The sequence below is a fragment of the Prionailurus viverrinus genome, chromosome A2 (assembly GCF_022837055.1).
Source record: "Prionailurus viverrinus isolate Anna chromosome A2, UM_Priviv_1.0, whole genome shotgun sequence".
NCBI lineage: Eukaryota > Metazoa > Chordata > Mammalia > Carnivora > Felidae > Prionailurus > Prionailurus viverrinus.
The window spans coordinates 74,233,645-74,257,658 of NC_062562.1; the positions used below are offsets into that span (position 1 = coordinate 74,233,645).

General features: G+C 39.7%; 1 protein-coding gene and 1 pseudogene across 6 annotated transcripts in view; one reads left to right on the plus strand and one right to left on the minus strand.

The window, feature by feature from the left end:
• SUGCT (succinyl-CoA:glutarate-CoA transferase) overlaps window positions 1-24,014 on the minus strand; it is a 760,970-nt gene that overhangs the window by 685,709 nt on the left and 51,247 nt on the right. The window lies entirely within an intron of this gene.
• On the plus strand, window positions 3,892-4,385 carry LOC125161105 (ubiquitin-conjugating enzyme E2 L3-like; annotated as a pseudogene).

Below are 24,014 nucleotides of genomic sequence, written 5' to 3' on the forward strand. Positions count from 1 at the left end.
GTGAGTCTGAGCCCCATATCAGGGTCTTTGCTAAGTGTGGACCCTGCTTGAGATTCTCTCTCTCTCTCTCTCTCTCTCTCTCTCTCTCTCTCTCTCTCTCTCTCCCTCTGCCCCTACCCCGCTCATGCATGAATTAGCACACACTCCGTTGCTCACTCTCTCTCTTAAAAAAAAAAAAAAAAAAGTATCCAATGGGTTTCCAGGCATGGATGGTGAGCTCTGGCATCACAATTCTCTCTCCCCATTCTGACAGAAACAACCAAAGAACTACACAAATGGGTAAAACCTGTATCTCTGACCCCCAAATTATTAGGAACTTCTATTAAACACAATTCAAATGGGATTAGTTTAAACATAAATCTGGAGTGCAGACATGTAATTCACACCTGTAGGCTTCATTTCCTCACAGGAAGACAACCGTAGGGAGTGTGTAGGGATAGAGGCAGGGCAGTGAGAGTGCCTGGTTCAGAGTCTGGCTCCACGGCTTACTAGCAGAGCAATCCTGGACAAGCCACTTAACTAGCAAACTTGGACTAGTGATTTAACCTCACCATGCCTCAGTTCTCTCTTAAAAATGATGAATGATAACAGAAGTTACTTCACAGGGCTGTTGTAAAGACTGTATCAGTTAATATATTTAAAGTGACAAACAGTACCTAACATTCAATATGTTCAATAATTGCTATTATTATCCCACAACAATGTAGATTCTATGAGGGCTTGGATTTTTCACTGTTTTGGTTACTACTGAGTTCCCAGGGATAGAAGGGCCTGGAAGGAGGGAGAAGCATTGTGGGAAAATGTTTGCACCACACCCATAGGTGTTTCCTCAACCAATCTATCTCAGAATGAGCATTTCAGAAGAAGGCGTATATCTTAGGGGTCAATAACAAAATGGTTCTGTTTGGTTCCAAACAGTGCTGTTTCATGTTCTCTCTAGGATACTTACCACATGGGTTCCATTTCAAAATCAGTAAAAATGGAGATAATATCTATCCACCTCACAAGGCTATCTTGGGGGTTCAATGAGATCATGTATATAAAAAAAAGCACTCGGTTGCAGGGCTGAGGCAAGGAAAATACAAGATGAGCATGTCCTAGTACCAGATGGCAATGTTAGAAAAAAGGAGGAAGAGGAGGAGGAAATGTTGGGGGAGAGGGAGAGACAGGGAGGGAGACAGAGGGAGAAAGAGCAGCAGAGAGAAAAAGAAAGGAAAAGATGGAGACATGTTAAAAAAGGACATAGAATCCAACCTAAAAAGTGCAACCCATGGCCAAAGCTGGAGAAATTTTAGCAACAAAGCAACAACAGCAATTGATTATAACCAAATGAATAAGACAAATATGCATGAGCATGGGCTGATATGAATGAGTAAACAAACACATGAGCAAGAATGGACAAACCTCTTTTCAGAATTATGACAGATATCTGTAGATACTCCCACTCGAGAAGATGTACCTTAAGTCCCCTTTACTTGAGAGTAGACTGAACTTAGTGACTGGATTCCCAAGAATACAGTACGGAAAGAGAAAAGTAGTGGATTTAAAGTGGAGAAAGCTGGCAGACAACACTCTAACCAGAAGATCAAAGTTAATATCACCAGTGACAGGTCATGTTGATATAGTATACTGCTGACATGACGCCATGAGAAAGACATTTCACTTCTGTGATGTTCTTCCCAAAAAGCCCATCACCCCGGTTTATTTTTCTAAGAATTTTTTTTAAGTTTATTCATTTATTTTGAGAGAGAGAGCACATAACACACATGAGCAGGGGAAGGCACAAAGAGAAGGAGAAGGAGAGAATCCCAAGCAGGCTCCATGCTGTCAGCAGGGAACCTGATGCAGGGCTCGAACCCAGGAACTGTGAGATCATGACCTGAACCGAAATCAAGAGTCAGATGCTGAACTGACTGAGCCACCCAGGCACCCCTACCCAAGTTGAATCGTAGGAAAACATCAGACAAATCCAAAGTGAGGAACATTCTACAAGACATCTAACAAGCATTCTCCAAAAGTGTCAAGGGCATAAAAACAAGGAAAGCCTGAGGAACTGTCACAGATTGGAGAAATTTAAGGAAATATAATAACCGTATGCGATGCAACATCTTGGAATGGATTCTGGGACAGAAAAAAAAGACAATAATGGAAAAACTGGCAAAATCTGAATAAAGCCTGGAATTTAAAATATCATATCAATGTTAAAAAATTAAATTAAAAGAAAATATTATATCAATGTTAATTTCTTAATTTGACAAATGTATCATTGTTATATGTTAACATCAGAGAAAGTGGGGTAAAGGGTATATATGAACGCTCTGCACTATCTTTGCTCCTTTCCTGTCCATCTAAAATTATGCCAAAATAAAAAAAATTTCAAGGACTTATCATATCTTTAACACATAGCATCAATAAGTGTTAGAAAATGAGCACAGCACCTAAGACAGAAAGAAACAAGCCCAGTGGTCTGAAAGAGACTGACTCCAGCTTAGGCAGGTCCCTAGAGCCTTTCTATTAGTAGATCACATTTGGTAGAAACCAGTGAACCTCAGAAGCAACAGAAAATAGGGACAGTAATAGCCACAGACAGGGCAGCAGGACTGGAAAGCTTCGGGCTCAGATTATATGTGACAAAAAATACTCTCCGCCCTCCTGTCCTCCTCCTACTGCTACCTCCATTAACTTTTTTTCTTTTTTCTTTTTTAAAAGAAAGAGCAAGAGAGCAAGCATGAGCAGGGCAGAGGGGCAGAGAGAGGGAGAGGTTTCACATTCTGTGAAGAGCCCAACATGAGGCTCCATCCCCCCCAGATCCTGAGATCATGAGCTGAGCCACTGGACACTCAACCAACTGAGCCACCCAGGCGCCCAACTAACTTCTAAGACAGATTCTCAACTCTGGATTCACGTTTGAATTACCTGGTGAGCTTCTAAAAAAATATGAGCCCAGGCCTCACCCTGCCCTCTCTGAGATTCTGATTCAATGGGGGAGGTGCCTAGGCATCACTATTTTTTTTTTTAATTATACCAGGTAATACTAATGTGCAGCCCGGATTAAGAACTTCTCTCTTAGAGGAAAAGTGACCTTAATCAGGACCCACTAACAAAGGAATGTTTGTACCACACATGTTAAGTACTTCCAGAAATTGTTAGAAATATTTTGGGAAAGAAAGTCATAAAAAAAGAAAGAGTGGTTGCATGGAACTAGAAATATATATCATACAGGTAGGTAGTAAGTAGTTTCAAAACAATAAAAGGGTCAAAGTAATATCACGGATGGAAAAGTTGGAAAGGCTCTCTCTTAGTAGATCACATTTACCTGAGTCCTAAATTAAACATAAATAAACAAATAAATCCAGCATTAGAAGGGCTGGATAAAGAAATTCCAGGCATAAAAGTCATGCATAAAAGCACTAAGCATTAGCTTGGAAGGTTGAAGGACAAAAAGAATGCGAGCGTCCCTGAGGTTCAGTGAGCACTCTAGTAAGGAATATACGGTAAGATGCAGTCGTAGATACAGGCAGGGTCCTACAGGCCAAAGAGGAGTCTGGATCCCATTCCATGTGCTTTGGGAGGGTTTTTGAGGGAGCTATTGGAGGGTGTAAAGCAGGAGAAGGACATGGTTGCTTTGCAGTCATTCCGGCCACTGTTTGGAGAACACAATAGTGCAAGCAGGGATCTCAGTGGTTTGGAGTTCAAGCCCCACCTTAGGTATGGAGCCTACTTAAAAAGTACTTAAAAACAAACCAAAAAAAAAAGGATACTTTAGTTAAAGTGTGTGTGTGTGTGTGTGTGTGTGTGTGTGTGTGTACCTAGTCTGAGAATCTCTGACATTAACTGGAAACGTTAATCCTTTTATATTTAAAGCAATTGTAGAGCAGCACCGGATCCAAGATGGTGGCCAGTAGGAGGCTGAGGAAGGAGTTTGAAGAAATCTGCAGATGTAGAATGAAAAACCTAACAACCCAGGTTGGTGAAGCTAATTTATTGACTTGGCAAGGGCCTCTTGTTCCTGACAAGCCTCCATATGATAAGAGGGCCTTCACAATGGAAGTCAAGTTTCCAGAAGAGTCCATGTTCAAACCACCGTAGATCACCTTTAAAACAAAAGACCACCAGAACAACCATGAGAAGGGGCAGGTCTGTCCGATAATTTGTGCTGAAAGCTGGAAGCTATAGCTGAAGAATACTCTAAGGGCGGTAAAATGTTATGTAAGAATGCTTCAGAGGCTACAAAGAAATACGGGGAGAAGCCAACGACGGCAACAAGCCTGTGCACAGAGGCCCCTACACTCAGACACCCCCCAAAACAGGACACATGTGCCACCTGGCATTTGCTCCCAACAGTTACTCACTGTCTACTGTTATCTGAATCAAAAGCAGTCTAGGTAACCTTTAAAGGAAGGATTAAAAATGTAAAATGCTCTAGTTCTGCTTTGTTTTGAAAATCACTGCATCAATCTACTTTAAAAGTAGACAGCCTGGGTAGCTCAGTCAGTTGAGCAGTGGGACTCTCCATCTCAGCTCAGGTCATGATCTCAGGGTCCTGAGTTCAAGCCCCCACCTTGGACTCCAAGTTGGGCTGGGTGTGAAGCCTACTTAAAAAGGAAAGAAAGAGTGGTGTTTCTTTTCTTGTCCAAATTTATGCAAAATCTTCCATTTACATTTAGCCCTTAAGGTTAAAGAAAGAAAAAACAAAGGTTGCAGTTCCCTTGAAGCTCCCATTTTCTTGCACTGGGTTTATTTTTCACTCATTCCCTTCCCCAGACCAGTCTCCTCCACAAGGAGACAGCTCGTGGCTGTCTGGTGGCTTCTCCCATGTTGCACTGCCCTGTGTGGGAGTTGGTTCAAATCTCCCGGCGGCTCCAATTTATAACATCCTTTTTTTTTTTTTTTTAATTTAAAAACAAGCAAATCACTACTCACCACCCCACCACCTCCTCCTCACCACCAAACCAAACAAAAAACAAAAGTCATGAAAAGGGAGGCCCAGTTCTTACGTAAAAATCTGGCCGGCTGTTACCACAAAAACATCAATCCAACGGGCAAACCCTAATCCGCCTGCATGATTGACTTCCAGCCGGGCCTGGCCTGCTCAGGGAAACCCGGTCTGTGGGGCCCCAGGGGAGGGCCCGCCGACCAGAGGATGGCCGAGCACTTGGGGGAGGAATTCCTCAACAGTGGGTCTCCGGAGGCCAAAGGGTGCCTCTCCTCCCTGCAGCCACTGGAGAAAATGTGCGGGTCATCGCAGGCAACGCTGAAGACCTGTCACGAGCTCGCTCCCCCGGCTCCTCAGTGCGGCGCATTCCCACCGGGACCCTCCCTCGACGACTCTCCCTTGGAGCAGTTTGACCTTTTTCGGAGCTGGAATTGGCTGGGATTGGCTGGACGCGGCTGTAGCCTCCACCAGTCTGGGTCGCCTGCGCCCGGCTGGCCCCTTCCTTCGGAGCAGCCGGCCAGGCCAGGAACGAGACCAGGCCTTCCCTCTCCCTCTGGACTCAAAGCCTTTGCAGAGGCAGGCTGCACTCGAAGCTCACTCAGCAACATCCTTTACATGTGCTTTCTATTGTTTTGACTGTTTCTTTTTTTTTTGTAAACATAAAATTGACCTTAGAATCTATCATCAGGAAAAAAAAAAAAAAAAAAAGAATTGTATCTTCTATTTGGTTTTAACTCCTCTATCATCTCCTAACGTCCTTTATATCTGTCCCAACTGTTCTATGTTCGGCTCTCCTCTCTTAACTTCTTTTGGATAGGCTGCATATCTGTAGTCATTCTTTATCCCTTGCATTAGTTTAGAAGTTATGCCCCCTACCTTGTATTTTTTTTTTTTTTTAGCTGTCTTTTCTATTTTCTTAGCTTAGAAAATGTAGCATTCATCCTTGGAATTACCAGTCTATCTGATCTTTTTTTTTTTTCTTCTATCCTCCTGGACAGTGCAAAGGCATTAGAAAACTTTTACCCCCTCCTAACTTATTTGCTATGGTCATATATGTGTGTATGTGCTACACATATTATGTACTAATGTATATGTACATACATACATATTTTTAATACCCACATATTATGTTTTATATAGTCAGCATTTATTTAGGTTTACCCATTTAAGTTCATTTTCCTTCTGAAGAAGGGCCTGTAGAATTTTTTGGTACGAGTTTGCTACTAAGTGAATTCTCTCAGTGTATTTTATTGGAAAATGTCTTTGTCGTCAACATTTTTGGAGAATATTTTTGTGGTTAGAGAATTCTTTTTGTTTTGTTTTTTTTTAATGTTTATTTATTTTTTAGAGAGGGAGAGAGAGCAAGTGAGCAGGTGTGCACACAGGGGAGGGACAGAGAAACAGAGGGACAGAGGATCCAGAGTGGGCTCTGTGCTGACAACAGTGAGCCCTCGGGGCTGGAACTCACCAAACGAGAGATCATGACCTGAGCCAAAGTCGGAGGCTTAACCAACTGAGCCACCCAGGAGCCCCTTTGGTTACAGAAGTATTAATTGACAGTTCTTTTATTTCAGCACCTTGATAAAGATATTTGTCCACTATTTCCTAGCTTCCAATGCTGCTATTAAGAAGCCAGCTGTCAGACAACTCTCATTCCTTTGACAGTAAACTGTCTTCCCCTTCCCCTTCAGCTACTGTTAACATTTTCTCTGTCTCTGATGTGCGGAGATAAGGATTTCTTCCCATTTACCCTGATTCAGTTTAGAGTGACCCTCCTCATTCCACACACTCACTTTCTTCATCTGAAGCTGGTTTCAGAGGATCTGACACAAGATTCAAATGCTCTTGATAATAGCTGAGCTACCAAATGAAAGGACCCAGTCCTAGCATGATTATACCAGTGCAAAGCCCTCTCTCTCTGAGTCCTACTATTCATGATACAAATAACAAAATAAACCATAATTAAGTCATGGAGATTTGGGACTGACTAGAGAGCAGTATACCTACCCTAACCAATATAGTATCCTTCCAGCTGTTCAGGCAAAAAAAACTTTGGAGTCATCCTTGATTCCTTTCTTTCTCCTGCATTACACATCCAAACTTTCACCAAATTCTGTCAGTTCTAACTGGAAAGTAAGTCCAGAATCTGACCACTTGCACTACCAGCCTCCTGGTTCAAGGCCATCAGCCTCTCACACTCGGCTCTTTCTTTGTTGTTTTTTTTTTTAAATGTTTATTTTTTTTTTTTTTTTAATTTTTTTTTTTCAACGTTTTTTATTTTATTTTTGGGACAGAGAGAGACAGAGCATGAACGGGGGAGGGGCAGAGAGAGAGGGAGACACAGAATCAGAAACAGGCTCCAGGCTCTGAGCCATCAGCCCAGAGCCCAACGCGGGGCTCGAACTCACGGACCGCGAGATCGTGACCTGGCTAAAGTCGGACGCCCAACCGACTGCGCCACCCAGGCGCCCCTTAAATGTTTATTTTTGAGAGACAGAGAGAGAGAGAGAGAGAGAGAGAGCATGAGTGGGGAGGGGCAGAGAGTGGAAGACACAGAAACTGAAGCAGGCTCCAGGCTCTGAACTGTCATCACAGAACTCAACGCAGGGCTCGAACTCACGAACCACGGGATCATGACCTGAGATGAAGTCAGCCACTTAACCGAATGAGCCACCCAGGCGCCCCTCACACACAGCTCTTCTTAATTGGTCTCCTTGCTTAACTCTTTCAAAACACAGATTGTATCACTACTCTGCTCAAAAATCCCCCATGGGCTTGGCATCTCATTTAGAGTAAAAGCCAAAGTCCTTAAAGCTGCCCACAAGGCCCCATGAATCCAGTCCCCAACCACCTGTCTAACCTAAACTTCATTAAGTGTCCACCCACTCTGATCCAGCCCTATTAACTCCTCAATGTTGCTTGAACAAGGCAAGCTCTCTTCTACCTGAAGACTTCTGCCCTTATCTCTGCTTAGAATGTTCTTTTTCTAGATACGAGTTTATACGAGACATTCCTTCACTTTCTTCAGGCCATTGCTACAATATCCCCCCAATCTATGGACTTGTGACTTCGAGCCCCACGTTGGGCTCTGTGCTGACAGCTCAGAGCGTGGAGCCTGCTTCAGATTCTGTGTCTCCCTCTCTCTCTGCCCCTACACTGCTCATGTTTTGCCTCTTTCTCTTTCTCTTTCTTTCTCTCTCTCTCTGTCTCTCTCTCTCTCTGTCTCTCTCTCTCAAAAATAAGTAAACATGAGAAAAAATTTTTAAATGTATAGTTTAAATGTTGCACTATCCATTCTCTAAAATTTTATATAATATTGACTCAACTTTTGCATTACAGGAATGTATTATCAAAGCCTGCCCAATACTTTCTGCCCTCGAAGCTGCCATCCAAATGTTCTCTTTCCTTTAACCTAAAAACTCTTGAAGAATTGACAACTCATTTTTTTTTATTTTATCACCTCCCATTCACTCCTAAACACCCTTTATAATTTGCCTTCTTCTCCCAACATTGTAGTGAATTGTTCCTGAAGGATTAACAATAACCTCTTAATGTTGAATTTAATGGCTTGTTCTTCCAGTCCATATCCTGTTTGGCTCAATAATGACCCTAACAAACATGTTTGCATTACTTCTGCATTACAGACATCATCCTAGTATTGGGAGCATAAAGAAGACTCAGTTCTGCTATCAAGGTGATCACAGACTCATACTTGAGGGGAGAAGGAATTCAGCTAAAGAATTACATTATATTGCTTTGCATGGAGTAGATACAACACTTACTTTGCTGAATGAATGAACAAATGAATGAGTGGATCCATGCATCCATCTAAATATGGATGAAAGGGGCTATGAGAGTACAAGGTCAAAAATGTCCTCTGCACAGGATCTGACACTGATTATTTTATCTTCCCCGTGTAATTCTCTCTTCCCACTGCTCCCAATATTGAACTTATTTTCATTTCTCCCTGATCCCAGAATGGCTTAAGCTAGACAATTTGAAATCATCTCAATTCCTATCTTTTTCCTTTCTTTTGGTCACTCAATTCACATGCTAAATCCTTCTTTGATCCACCCCCTCCACTCTAGCCCCATTGCTTCTTCTTTGTGCAGACTGTTTCTCCCATTATTTTACTATAACGGATGAACTGCTGTCAGGATATTCTCTGCTTGAATGCAATTCTCTACCTGCAGTTAATTATCTCCTTAAAATGGATTTGACCAGGACATTTCCCTGCTTAAAGTCTCTGATGATTTCCTATTGATAACAGGATAGAGACTGAACTTGTAAATCTGGCATATAGTCTTTCTGTGGGGCCTCACTCTACTTTTCAAGCCTCATCTTCTACCTCACATTTTATCCACATAGGCCTCTGCACTTTCTTTGAACACACCATGTCTTTGTGTCTCAATTCCTTTGCCCAATCAATCCCACTGTCTAACACATCTTATACTTCCACTCCCTGCCTGGAAAAAAAAAACCTAATCATATTACAAAAGCCAACTTAATTATTACTTCCTTTGTTAAGACTTCCTTAGCACCCCACCACCACCGTGGAGCTAGTCAACCCCTAATCTGTGCTTCATAGTACTTCTGTCCATTCCTTAAATTGATCTGTAACTATTGGCTTCCATACGAACCATCTCCTTCCCCAGGGGCTGCTGGCTGCCCATGTGACTCATTCATCTTTGTGCTCCTGGTACCTATCAAAGTATCTACATCAGTAAATATTTCTTGAATGGACAGCTGTCACCTCAGGATACGTTCCACAAATTCTTTCTTGCTCATGTATTTTTTTTTTATTTCGGCTCATATAACAAAGCAAAAATAAATGAGCTTCCATACAGCATATAAAGAAGTAAACACAGAAAGCAGCATTGAGCCAGAGAATGTGGGAGACGTTAGAATGTGAGGATTAACATATTTAGTTCAGTCTCTGCCCTGAGAAATGGTAGCTCGAGAGCAATTTCTTGTCAACTTTGAGTTTCACTATAGAGGGTATGTGGAAGGAAAATGTCCGGAGTACCGTGGAGGAGAGGGGGGTAGAAGGTTCAAGGTCTGAGAATAACATTGCTTGTTAAGACTGTATCACTTTTATGGATTCCATTTGCACTCCTACTTAATCCTTATAATAACATCACTAGGGGAGGCACCAGCATCAATGTTCCTATAGTACAGCCAGAAAACAGAGATTAAATAACTTGACAAAAGTTATACAGCCAACAATGTTAGAACTGGGAATTTACCCCAGGTCCTCCAACAACTCAGCTTTTGCTCTCCATTATGTAGTCTCATGAAAAAGAGTATGACTAGTGTTATACACAATATAAAATTTACATAGCACAACCTGAAACATATTTAATGACTTCATGTCTCTAATATCTACATAATAATTTACAACTTTGAAGGAAGTTTCATGAATCACATCTCAGAGTCCACTAGAAGTTTATGAGGAAGCAGGGCAGATTTCTTTCCATTTTAGAGATGAGGACATTTAAGCTCAGATCAGTATAATGACTTCCCCAAGGTTACAAGACATTCCAATATACACATCATAAATCCTCATTGAGAGCTTTTTTAGATTATGCTACATGGTATTTTTTATAATTGATTAGCAATTAATATAATTACAAGATCTGCCTATATGTTAATTTGCCAAATATTTTATATGAATAATACATAATAAATGCTTACCACAGTGCCTAAAACAGAATAAGCACTCAATAAATATTAGATATTATGGGAGTGCCAGGGTGGCTCAGTCAGTTGAGCATCTGCCTCTTGATTTTGGCTCAGGTCATGATCTCTCAGTTCGTGGGTTTGAGCCCCTGGTCGGGCTCTGTGCTGACAGCACGGAGCATGCTTGGGATTCTCTCTCTCCCTCTCCCTCTGCCCCTCTCCTGCTCGCTCTGTCTCTCTCTCTCAAAATAAATAAATAAACTTTATTTTTTTATTATGTTTATTTATTTTTGAGAGACACAAAGCACGAGTGGGGGATGGTCAGAGAGAGAGGGAGACACAGAATCTGAAGCAGGCTCCACGCTCTGAGCTGTCAGCACAGAGCCCAATGCGGGGCTTGAACCCATGAACCGTGAGATCATGACCTGAGCCAAAGTTGGACGCTTAACTAACTGAGCCACTCAGGTGCCCCTAAATAAACTTTCAAAAAAGACTTAAAATATTAGATGTTATGTTATATAGCCACTCTAAATGTAAATTTTTTCTTGATTCCATTTATTATGTCTATAATCATTTTCATTGTAGAGAATTGTTTTCCTTCTTGGGAATATAGGCACAGAACTCAGATTCTAACTTTAACATCATAATGCACTTTCTATCCTAAATATCCTTAGAGTTTTTACTCAAAAGAGAATGAAAGGGAACAAACAAATAAATAAAATAAAAGCAAAAGGATAGTATTTTCGTCTCCATCCTGTGGTATCATCCCACCTTCAGACCATTAATAATGCTCTAGATCTGGGACCTGCAAACTCTGTCAAGCACTAGATAGTAAATATTTTAGACTGTGTGAGGTTGGGGGGGTGTCTCTGTTGCAACTACTCAACCCTACTGTTGCAATGCAAAAATAGTCATAGATAATATATAAACAAATGGGGATGGCTGTGTTCCTACAAAACTTTATTTTCAAAAGATGACAACTGGACAGATTTGGCCCACAAGCCCTTCCAGGTGCCTGCTCTATGTAACTGAATTGAGGAACTTCAAGGAATCCAATGAAATGCTGGAAGTGCAATGGTAGGCACATGAGAGGGAAACATTTGCCTCTCCACACCCATATCTCACAATCTGAGTTTCTTCCTGTGCCTTATCCGGCACACCCACCCCATTTTCATCTGAGAAGTACTTGGGCCACACAGTCAGTGACTATTCCTTTCACATTAGCTTTGGTTGTTTCCAAGACTGCATACTCAAGAGAGTCAAAAAGACAGACCAGACAGCTTAGGTCCATTATCTCCATGGCTTTCAGATATAATAAACAATTTAAGTCCAAGTGACAGATCAGACCTGAGATGGTGGAGAGGGTAAAGGACAGAAGCATACAGCATCCCCCGCCAAAGAAGCAAAAGACCCACAGAAGTACTGAGGATAAAAAGTGAAGACTAGGGGTGCCTGGGTGGCTCAGTCGGTTAAGTATGGGATTTTGGCTCAGGTCACGATTTCATGGTTCGTGAGTTCGAGCCCTGCTGAAGCATAGAGCCTGCTTTCAATCTTCTGTCTCCCTCTCCCGCTGTCCCTCCCCAGCTCACACGCTCTCTCTCAAAAATAAGCAAACATAAATAAGCAAACATAAAATAAGCAAAAATAAATAAACAAGTAAATAAACACTTAGTTGCTGATAAATGATCCTGAGCACCTTCAACTAAACGCTGACAGGTAAAAGATCTAAATGAGGGTATCTGTGTGGACACAAACATGTACAGCCTAGTGGAATCACTGCACCCACATGCTGTGTTAGAAATAGAACTGATAGTATGTGAGACACAAGCGCCCAAGGTTCTGTGCGGGAAGAAGAGTAGAAGATTCAAAACATAATGGTGGACGGGTGCCTGGGTGGCTCAGTCTGTTAAGCAACTGACTTCAGCTCAGGTCACGATCTTACAGTTTGTGGGGTCGGGCTCTGCGCTGACAGCTCAGAGCCTGGAACCCATTTCGTAGTCTGTGTCTCCCTCTCTCTGCCCCTCCCCTTCTCACGCTGTCTTTCCTTCAAAAATAGATAAACGTGTAAAAAAAAAAAAAAACATAAGGGTGGTAATAGAACAAATAAAGTTCTGAGTGTATCTAATATGGTGAAGGTAGGAGGTCCCACACTACCATTTTGGCTTTCCTTGGGGATCTGTGAGAAACACGACTGAAATTTCTGGCTGGAGTAAGAGAAATGAGCCCTCCTAGAAATATCTGGGACTATAACATTTCATTTGTCAGATTGGAAATTTTTATAAAACTGTATCTTTATTTTGAAGTAAGACCGGCAATTCTCATAGAACTCACATGATTATAACTATTTATTCTGACAGGCAATTCTTCTTTCCAGAAAGTATTCATTTAGATGAATAAATATTTGCCTCAATCCTCTGAGTATTTCATAGGCAATGGTAGGAATGATAAATTATTCACAACAGAATGATAAATATAGGGTGAAAAGCAGTAAGAATCTAAACACATAGAATTAGTATTATGGAATAGGATTTTGACCAAAAGAAATGGAATATTGGTCAATATTAGTATTAAGCAAAATTACAATTATATTCTAATATATATACAGATACTAATCCCATCAGATTAAAAAGAAACAAAATCCTTGAAATAAAGGGCTTTTAATTTATACACATAAGAATCAATTTATTCTTGAACAAAGGAGTGTTTTATATATTCAATACTTAGTCATCAAATATTTATATTTGTACACCACTATTCCAGATACAGTAAAACATTTTCTTGTGGCTGTAGCATAGTAATTATAATTTTTCCCATAGTATACCTTGTAGCTTAAACTATTATTTATTTTACTTAATTATTTAACTTATTTTTTAATTTGAATTTCTACCTTTTAAATCATGATAAAGTATGCATAACATGAACTTTGTCATTTTAACCAGGTTTAAGTGCACAGTGCAGTGGCATTTATATTGCCATCACCATTCAACCATCTCCAAAACTTTTTCACCTTCCCAAACTGAAACTTTGCATGAAACAAGAACTCCTCATTTTCCCTCCCCACAAGCCCCAGCAACCACAGGTCTACTTCCTGTCTCTATGAATCTGACTATTCTAGGTACTTCATATGAGTGGAATCATAAGTATTTGTCCTTTTGTGGCTGGCTTATTTCACTTAGCATAACATCTTCAAGGTTCATCCTTTAATTTTTTTTAATGTTCATCCATCCAACTTATGGCCATCTTGAATAATGCTGCTATGAACATATATGTGTAATATCTGTTCAAGTCCCTGTTTCAATCCTTTTGCACGCACACCCAGCAGTGGAATTGCTGGCTCATATGGTAATTCTGTTTAAGTATCTGAGGAACCTCCATTGTGGTTTACATCATTATACATTCCCACCGACAATGCACAAGGGTTCCAATTTCTCCATATCCTCACCAACACTTATCTTTTGTAGTTTTTTTTAATAGTAGTCACCCTATGAGTGGTATCTCATTTTGGTATTGATTTGAATTTTCCTAATGATCAGTAACATTGAGCAGCTTTTCTTGTGCTCATTGGCATTTGTATATTTGCTTTGGAGAAAAGTCTATTCAGGTCCTTTGCCCATTTTTTAACTGGCTTGTTTAAGACTAGCTTTTCTTATAAGCAAGTATGTTAGCCAAATTTTTTAACATTGGTATTTTTTCACTTGATAAACTTTTGTGGATTTTATGTTCTTTACAAATCAGAATCACTGATTACACAATCTGATATTCTAGCAACATCTTTCATCTTTCAGGATGCAGGACTATTACTTACTCCACATTTTTTAACCTCTGTGATTAAAAATACTGTAGTTCAAATCAAGGACTGAAAGTTGTAATATTGCACTACTGCTGGCTTGGAAGACCATCCAAAGACTGGAAAATATCATTAGTATTCATGAAATAAATGCTATCTAAATTTTATCTAACATTTATTTTTTGCATCCTTTGAAGTATAACATTTCTTCTTATCTAGCATTGCTTCTTTAAATTTATGGATTTATTTCCCAGGCCTATTACCATAAAGGGAAGCAATTCAGTTTGATGACAGGGTTTTGGGATGATGGCTAAGTCTTGGCATGTGGATTTGGCACGACACATGAAACACTTGATTTGTGAAGATTTTGAAATAATTACTGCTTTAACATTACCTAACATTGTCATCTTTTTTCCCCTCTTGCTGGTCGCTAGTCCCCAAAAAGTTCTTTAAATTGGAAACCAATATCCATATATTAGAAATTGAAGACCAAACATGAAACCAGCTGGTTCTAGATGTATACCATATTTCTAGGCCAAGCCTGTCTCTTTTCTTCTGGAATTTTAAAGCACTGAGAAAACAGCTCAACCTTCCCACATTTTGAATTCCTCTTTTTAAATTTTTTTTAATGTTTATTTATTTTTGAGAGATAGAGACAGAGCATGGGCAGGGAAGGGGCAGAGAGAAAGGGAGACACAGAAGCCAAAGCAGGCTCCAGGCTCCAAGCTGTCAGCACAGAGCCCGACGCAGGGCTCGAACTCACGGACTGTAAGATCATGACCTGAGCCGAAGTCAGACGCTCAACCGACTGAGCCACCCAGGCGCCCCTTGAATTCCTTTTCTTACTGATCAATAGTATATGAAAAATAAAAGTAACTGGGGACTGGAGTAGGCCAAACATACATTTATGTATAAAATTCTGTCATGAGATGGTACTCACTGCATATCCATAAATACACCCAGCAGAGATCTTTTAAGAAGAGCAATTTTGTCTCTTTTAACATGATAGCAAGTCATTTTGTTCATGTTCCAGTCCAGTAGATATTCTTAATCCCACAGTTTCATAGAGTTCCCAAAGGGGGTGCCTGGGTGGCTCAGTCAGTTAAGTGCCCGGCTCTTGATTTCAGCTCAGGCCAGGATTTCATGTTCGTGAGTTCGAGCCCCGTTTGGGATTCTCTCTCTCCCCCTCTCTCTCTCTCTCTGGCCCTCCCCTGCTCATATTATCTCTCTGTCTGTTTCTCTCTCTCTCTCAAAATAAATTTTAAAAAGGAGTGCCTGGGTGGTTGAGTCGCTTAAGCGACTAACTCCTGATTTCGGCTCAGGTATGATCTCATGGTTCATGAATCTGAGCACTATCCGTGCTGATAGTGCAGAGCCTGCTTGAGATTCTCCTCTCTTCCTCTCTCTCTGCCCCTTCCCTGCTTGTGCTCTGTCTGTCTCAAAGTAAATAGATAAACTTTTTAAAAAATAGTAAAAATTTTAAAAATAAATTAAAAAAAAAAAAAGAATTCCCAAGGGAAGCTATTATAATGCTCCTTATACCTAGTAACAACTGGGTATCAGCTATAAAGTGGTATTTGCTATTGAGAAAAGATACTTACTTGGAAATTATGTATATGGAAAAACTTGACCTTTCCATTTGTGTTTAAATAATTGAAAACACATAGGAAATTAGCCAAAGCATTTTTATCATTAAATATTATCCTTTGATTCTTAAAAATTTTGAAGACAGACATCTCAGGTCTGCTCTACTTAATATTATTCTTTATTACCTGGAAAACATTTCTTCAACAAAATAGGAGTTAGAGTGTTCAAATGTCTCACCTCAGTTCATCTGAGGCTTCAAATCCAAAAAGAATGCCATTAATTGCCAGAATACCAGTGTAGGTCATGCTGAACTATTATGAAACCAGTCTTGCTGCCCTTAGCTTATCATCCATGAAGGGATGCAAGAAGGTAGAGGCAAATAAGACCTTTAGCAAGGGTTTCCCTAGAAGGAGTTGTCAGCAGGCCATGCATTTCACCCCGCCCAACTGCCTCCCCTTTCCTTCAAGCCACTTGAGGGACTCTTCAAAAAGAGTATCTGAGATCTTGGCCCTGTTCTGAGAACTGGAAATTATGTAAGGACTTGACACGTGGCCTAAAAACATACCAAAAGCAAGAAGTTATGGTTAAATCAGGTAAAAGCAGCAAAAGTAACAGGTTTGGGAGTAAACTGCACTCCTGCCAATGATGAAGAAGCGAAAGGAGGAGTTTTCCTTATGAGCCAAGTAGACCATCAGCAGAGCACAACTAGCTCATATAAAAGGAATTCTATGGGGCATCTGGGTGTCTCAGCAAGACTTCAGCTCAGGTCATGATCTCACAGTTCATGGGTTCAAAACCAGGGTCGGGCTCTGCGCTAACAGTGCGGAGCGTGCTTATGATTCTCTGTCTCCCTCTTTCTCTGCCCCTCCCCACTCATGTTCATTCCCATTCTCTCTCTCTCTCTCTCCCTCCCTCCCTCCCTCCCTTCCTGTCAAAAAAAGTATAAGGAATTCTATCCATGAGGGCTGCCTATAGGACCATGTGACCTGAATGGATAGTCTCTATGTACAGAGGACCACAATGAGACAGGGACTGGAGGGGAAGAACTACAGTCTGAGGTCTCAGGATCCTACAAAGCTCCCCGCAAGACAAAGAGCCACCACCTGAGATTCAGGGGAATAGAAGTCTCCAGCACAGGGCTCCAATTACACCAGTCAACTGAAGGCTTTTTGTGGGCTCACAACTCGGTTCCCTTTCCCTAAGAGGACCTGACTCTGAAGGAATTACACACAGCAGCTAGCAGTATGGAAGAGAATCATGGAAGAATGAAGAAAATATCACCTCCCAACTCTCTCTCTCTCTCCCTCTCTCTCTCACTCCAGGTTTCCATAAAGACAGGCCCAAGTTGGGGAAAGGGAAAAGTCATAAATTCCACAAGAGTCTGAAGTTATGATTTTAGATTGAGCTGGACTTTTTAATACTTTACATGAACAGCAGGAAAAATATTGATAGGACTTGCCTGGGATTTCATCCATGAGCAATGAAAATGAGTCAAGACTGCAGGTTGCAGAGGTAGGGTGGGGGAGAATAAAGTTTCTGCCTATTCTCCACTGAGTCCAACTCGAACAACACATCTGTTATATGTGTGAGGGTAAAAAGAAGTATTTGAAGATAAAAAGATTATTCCCTTCGGGAATAAAATAAAGGCATAAAGTCACTTTCTGGAGCCAGTCCATGTCTACAGACAAAATATAATCTCAGTCCTCAGCTTTATGGGCTGTGTTTTGAAATCTTGTATTTATGTGCTAAGTTTCTCTTCCCCTGCAGAGATGGTGTCATTATTTGTTTAAATAACGAGTTTGGTATGAAATGGTAAATATGTCAAACCACACTTTTGCTGGGGATCACTGACTATAAAGTTGGACAGATGGCCGCAATACTCTGAATTTCTGGAGAAAAAAACACTTCCTGAGAAGACAGGGTGCAACCAAGATATTCATAATTTAGACCAGTAGTTTCCAATTATTTTGACTATAAGGACCCTTTTAATGTCATATCCATATTGATTATTGACCCAATCTAGAAATGATGCTTACTGCCATGTGAATGCCACAAGAACTAAACTGGACTACAAATTTTAGAGGTGGAAAGAAAGAAAGAAAGAAAGAAAGAAAGAAAGAAAGAAAGACAAAAACAAAAAACAAACTTGCCCATTGTTATTCCATTTGACTTAACTCTGAGTCTTTCTCTTCTTTCCTTCCTTCCCTTCTTTCTCCCATCCTCCTCCATCCATTCCTCCCTCCTTTCCTTCCTTCCTTCCTTTTCTCTCCTTCAAAATTTTGATGGATTTACAGTGCAGGCAGACTTCTAATTATTCTTTTCTAAGAGATGTGGTTATGTGGTGAATATGCAGAAAATGATGAGAATATATATATACACATGCACAGACTAACTCACTCCGGAAGAATCCAACCGCAGCACTGTTTTGTTTTGTATTGCCGTTGCCATGATATGAATGTTGGATGCAGTTGCTACATGATTTGCCATATCCATTTGGGCTCACCCCTCTCGGCTATCAACTGTGAAGCACTATGGAGGCATGGTGATTTCTTTAGTAATCTACAGAAATTTCATTTTAATAACTACTCTCTGTAACATGAACTGTATTTCAACGTCCAATTTTTTTTTCACTTTTCTGAATGGCTTCATGAAAATATAATTTATACAGCATTAAATCCACCCACCATAAGTACATAAATCAATAGACAGAGTTTTACAACCATCACCACAATCTAAAAAGTCTCCTCATGCTCATTTGCAGTTAATCCCCTGCTCCCATCTCCAGCTTTAGGCAACCACTGATCTGCTTTCCAGCTTATAAATTTGTCTTTTCCTAGACATTTCACGTAAATGGAATCAGACAATACCTAGTCTTTTGCATCTGGCCTTTTTCATGCAGCTTGATGTTTTCTGAGGTTTACCCATACTGTAGTATGAGTCAATACTACACTCCTTTTGACAGCCGAGTGGATTGCGCTCTTTATCATATGTCTCAAGTCACAGTCAAAGCCAAAGCTCATGCCGCTTTTCTCCTATGTCCTCCTTGTGTGCGCTAATATGGTTACCATAGATTTTGAACGTTGACCTGTCCTGCATTCCTGGGATGAATCCCACTCGATTGTGATGTATTGTCATTTTATACACTGCTGGATTCAATTTGTTCATATTTTGTGGAGAATTTTTGCTTCCTTGTTCATGAGGGACATTGGTCTTTGGTTTTCTTTTCTTGAAATGTCTTTAGTTTGGAATCAGGGTAATGCTGGCCTCATGAAATGAGTTTGGAAGTATTTCCTGCGTTTCTAATTTCTGGAAGAGGTTGTGTAGAATTGACAGCATTTCTTACTCAGTGTTGGTAAAATTCACCATGAAACCATCTGGGCCTGAAGTTTTCTTTTCTAAAGGGTATTTAACTAAAAATATAATGTCTCTAATAGATATAGCACAATTCACATTAGTTCCTCTTGACTGAGTTTTGGTACTTTGTGTCTTTTAAGGAATTATTCTATTCTATTTTATCTCAATTTTTTAATTCATGGGCATAGAGTTATTTGTAATATTCTGTTGATATCCTTTCAATGCCTTTGTTGTCAGGAGTGATGGCCCTTCCTTCATTCCTGATACTTTGTATTCCTGATAATTTTGTATCTTCTCTCTTTTTATCTTGGTCAATATGACTAGAAGTTTATCAGTTGTGTTTTGTTTTTGTTTTTGTTTTTGTTTTTTTTAGTATAGTTGACACACAGTGTTACTTTAGTTTCAGGTGTACCACATAGTGATTGAACTTCTCTATACATTATGCTCACCACAAGTGTAGCTACTTTCTGTCACCATGCAATGCTATTACAATATTGTTGATTATATTCCCTACGCTGTGCCTTTTATTCCCATGACTTACTCATTCCATAACTGGAAGTATGTATCTCCCACTCCCCTTCACGTATTTTGCCCACCCTTTCCCCACCCCCAGCAACCATCAGTTTGTCCTCTGCATTTCCAGGTCTAATTCTGCTTTTGTTTCTTTATTCATTTGTTTTGTATTTTAGATTCCACATATGAGTGAAATCATATGGTGTTTGTCTTTCTCTGATTTTATTTCACTTAGCATAATACTCAAGGTCCATCCATGATATCACAAATGGCAGAGCTCATCCTTTTTTATGGTTGTGCAATTCAGTGTTCAATATTTATAATGAAGTTCTTTGATGACTTAATCAGTATTTGATTCCTACTTATTTTAAAGATTGTTTTTAATGTAATTTGGATCGTATCCCTCTACTGCTTAAATCTTTCCCAGTATGCCATGGCCCTTGCACCCTTATATAGTGTCTTGTCAAGCATCCTGGTTGTTTTTGGTATTTCAGTCACAGTGGTATTCTCTTAGGCCTTTAAAGGTATCTAGGTCCTTCCTACCTCAGGGCCTTTGTGCACGGTGTTCTCACTGCCTGAATTGCTCTTCATCTTGATCCTTGAATGGCTGGCTCTTACTCATATTTTAGGTCTACTAAATGATAACTCCCCAGAAAAGCCTTTGCTGACCATCCCATTTACACTATGCATCCCCTCCTCTATTAATCTCTGTCATAGTACCTTATTTGATTCTTTCATAATAACACAATTTATTAATACATGCCATAGTATTTTTTTAACTTCTTTATAAAATGTCTCTAACACTAGGCTGTAAGCTCTCAAAAGGCAGAAATCATGTCTGCATTGTTCAACCTGTACACTCAACACAGCCAGGCAATACAGAAGCTCAAGAAACATGCATTGGAGGGGTGCCTGGGTAGCTCAGTCAGTTGAGCAGCCAACTCTTGATTTCAGCTTGGGTTATAATCCCAGGGCTGTGGGATCGAGCCCCACATCTGGCTCCATGCTGGGTGTGGAGTCTGCTTGAGACTCTCTCTCTCTCTCTCTCTCTCCCTCCCTCCCTTCCTCCCTCCCTCCTTCCCTCTCCAAATTTAAATTAAATATTTTAAAAGCAATATGCATTGGAGTGGGAGGAGGAAGACAGAAGAAAGTAAGGGAGGGAATTATTTGGGCATTTCTGGATCTTTTGTTATGTCAAATGTAAAAGAGTATACAAGAATAATATAACAAATACACATGCTTATTTGGCAAACAAGTTGAAGTCTTGTGTCTTGTGTCCCTTCCATGTCCCATATCCCTCCCTTTCCACTCCCCAGGGGTAAGCATTCTCTTAAATTTAGTATTTCTCACTACCATGCAGGTCTTTATATTTTAACCACATTTAAGTGAATTACTAAAAAATATACATGATTTTTATTATTTTAACTCTGCATAAATAGCATCATCCTGCATATCAGTTTTTGTAACTTGCTTTCTTCACTGAATTTTATGTTTGGAAAATTCATCTAATTCATTTCATGTTGTTCTAGCTTATTCTCTCCACTGCTTAATAGTATCCCATTATATTACACATTTATCCATTTTCATATTGAAATACACTTCATCTCATATTTTCACCTTTTGGCTATTAAAAACAATGCTGCTGTGAACATTTTCCATGTCCCCTCATGCACATGTTCAAGACTTTCTATAGGGACATGCCTAAAGGTGAAACTGGAGATCATAGGGTAGACTCATGTACAATCTCAAAGAGCTTGCCAAATTACTCTCCAACACAGGTATCATTTTCCAACATGGATATCAGTCCTCCAGCAATGTTCATGGATTTCTTTGCTTTATCCACACTTAGTAGTGTCAGACTCTTAAATGTCTTACAATCTCTTCAGTGTGAAATGGAATATTATTTCCATTTTAATTTGCATTGGTCCAAAAACAACTGAGCCTGAGTAACTTTTTATAGCCAGTCAGGTTTCCTTTTCTGGAGATTGCCTATTTTTCTGCTGAATTGTTTCTTTTTTCTATTTGATTTTAAGGAATTTTTAATATATTCTGGTTATTAATCTTTGGTCCGTTACCTTCTAAGGGTCTGTGATTCATCTTCTTGCTTTTATATGGTGGCTTCTGATGCACAAAAGTTTTTCATTTTAATAAGTAGTGAAGTTTATCAATCTTTTCTTTGTAGTTTATACTTTTCGTATGTTGTCTACAAAATTCTTCCCTGCCCTAAGGTCATAGAGATGCTTTCCTATATTATTTTCTGTAGTTTTAAAGTTTTGTTTTTTATATTTAGGGCATAAATTGACCTGGAACATTATTTTATTATATAGAATAAACTAAAGTTTATTCAATTTTTATCTTTCCCCATAAGGATAATTAATGTTCAACCATCAATTATTGTTTATTCTTTAATGATTTATAGTATAAGCCCTAAAAAAACATGTTTCCATATATATGCCCACATGTTTCTGAGCTCTCTATTCTGTTCCATTGATGTATTTCTTTATCCTTGTACTAATATTATGGGTTGCATGTCTTTATATCTAAAAGGGCAAATCTGCCTACCAGGTTCTTCCTTAAAACTGCCTTAACTATTCTTAGCTCTTAAGTAGAGCCCTCAGACTTTTTCTATTTAAATTTTTAAAATGGGTCTAATTCTCTAAAATATTCTCTTTGACATGAGTCCTGAGGTCCCTCCTGAGTACCTATCCCCAAGAGAAATCCTGTAATCTGTCCATACAAGGACAGAGATTAAGAAAATGCCATGGGAGTTGGGGGGTGGTGCCTGGCTAACTCAGTCAGTAGAGCTTGCAACTCTTGATCTTGGGGTTGCGAGTTAAAGCCCCATGATGGGTATAGAGATTACTTAAAAATAAAATTTTTAAGAAAAAAATAAGAAGATGCCATTGGGGAATTCACAAAAATCAAAAGGGTACTTCGCAAACCCCTTTCCAAATAATAATAATAATAATAATGATTTATTAAAGGGCAAACAGTGTTCTTACCACAAAATTAGTCTAGTCAATAATATAATGTAATGTTTATCCTTCTAGGAAGAAAAAATAATGAAGTTGATAATAAAAAAAGTAAATATTTTAAAATGTGGTAGAGAGGTATGGCCAACTAATCTTTGACAAAGCAGGAAAGAATATCCAATGGAATGAAGACAGTCTCTTCAGCAAGGGGTGCTGGGAAAACTGGACACCGACATGCAGAAAAATGAACCTGGACCACTTTCTCGCATCATATACAAAAATAAGCTCCAAATGGATGAAAGACCTCAATGTAAGACAGGAAGCCATCAAAATCCTCGAGGAGAAAGCAGGCAAAAACCTCTTTGACCTTGGCCACAGCAACTTCTTACTCAACACATCTCTGGAGGCAAGGGAAACAAAAGCAAAAATGAACTATTGGGACCTCATCAAAATAAAAAGCTACTGCACAGCGAAGGAAAAAATCAACAAAACTAAAAGGCAACTGACAGAATGGAAGAAGATATTTGCAAATGACACATCAGATAAAGGGTTAGTATCCAAAATCTATAAAGAACTTATCAAACTCAACACCCAAAAAACAAATAAGCCAGTGAAGAAATGGGCAAAAGACATGAATAGACACTTCTCCAAAGAAGACATCCAGATGGCCAACCAACACATGAAAAAATGCTCCACATCACTCATCATCAGGGAAATACAAATCAAAACCACAATGAGATACCACCTCACACCTGTCAGAATGGCCAACATTAACAACTCAGGCAACAACAGATGTTGGTGAGGATGCAGAGAAAGAGGATCTCTTGCATTGTTGGTGGGACTGCAAGGGGGTGCAGCCACTCTGGAAAACAGTATGGAGGTTCCTCAAAAAACTAAAAATAGAACTACCCTACGACCCAGCAATTGCACTACTAGGTATTTATCCAAGGGATACAGGTATGCTGTTTCAAAGGGACACATGCACCCCAATATTTGTAGCAGCACTATCAACCATAGCCAAAGTATGGAAAGAACCCAAATGTCCATTGATAGATAAATGGATAAAGAAGATGTGGTATATATATACAATGGAGTATTATTCAGCAATCAAAAAGAATGAAATCTTGCCATTTGCAACTACATGGATGGAACAAGAGGGTATTATGCTAAGCGAAATTAGTCAGAG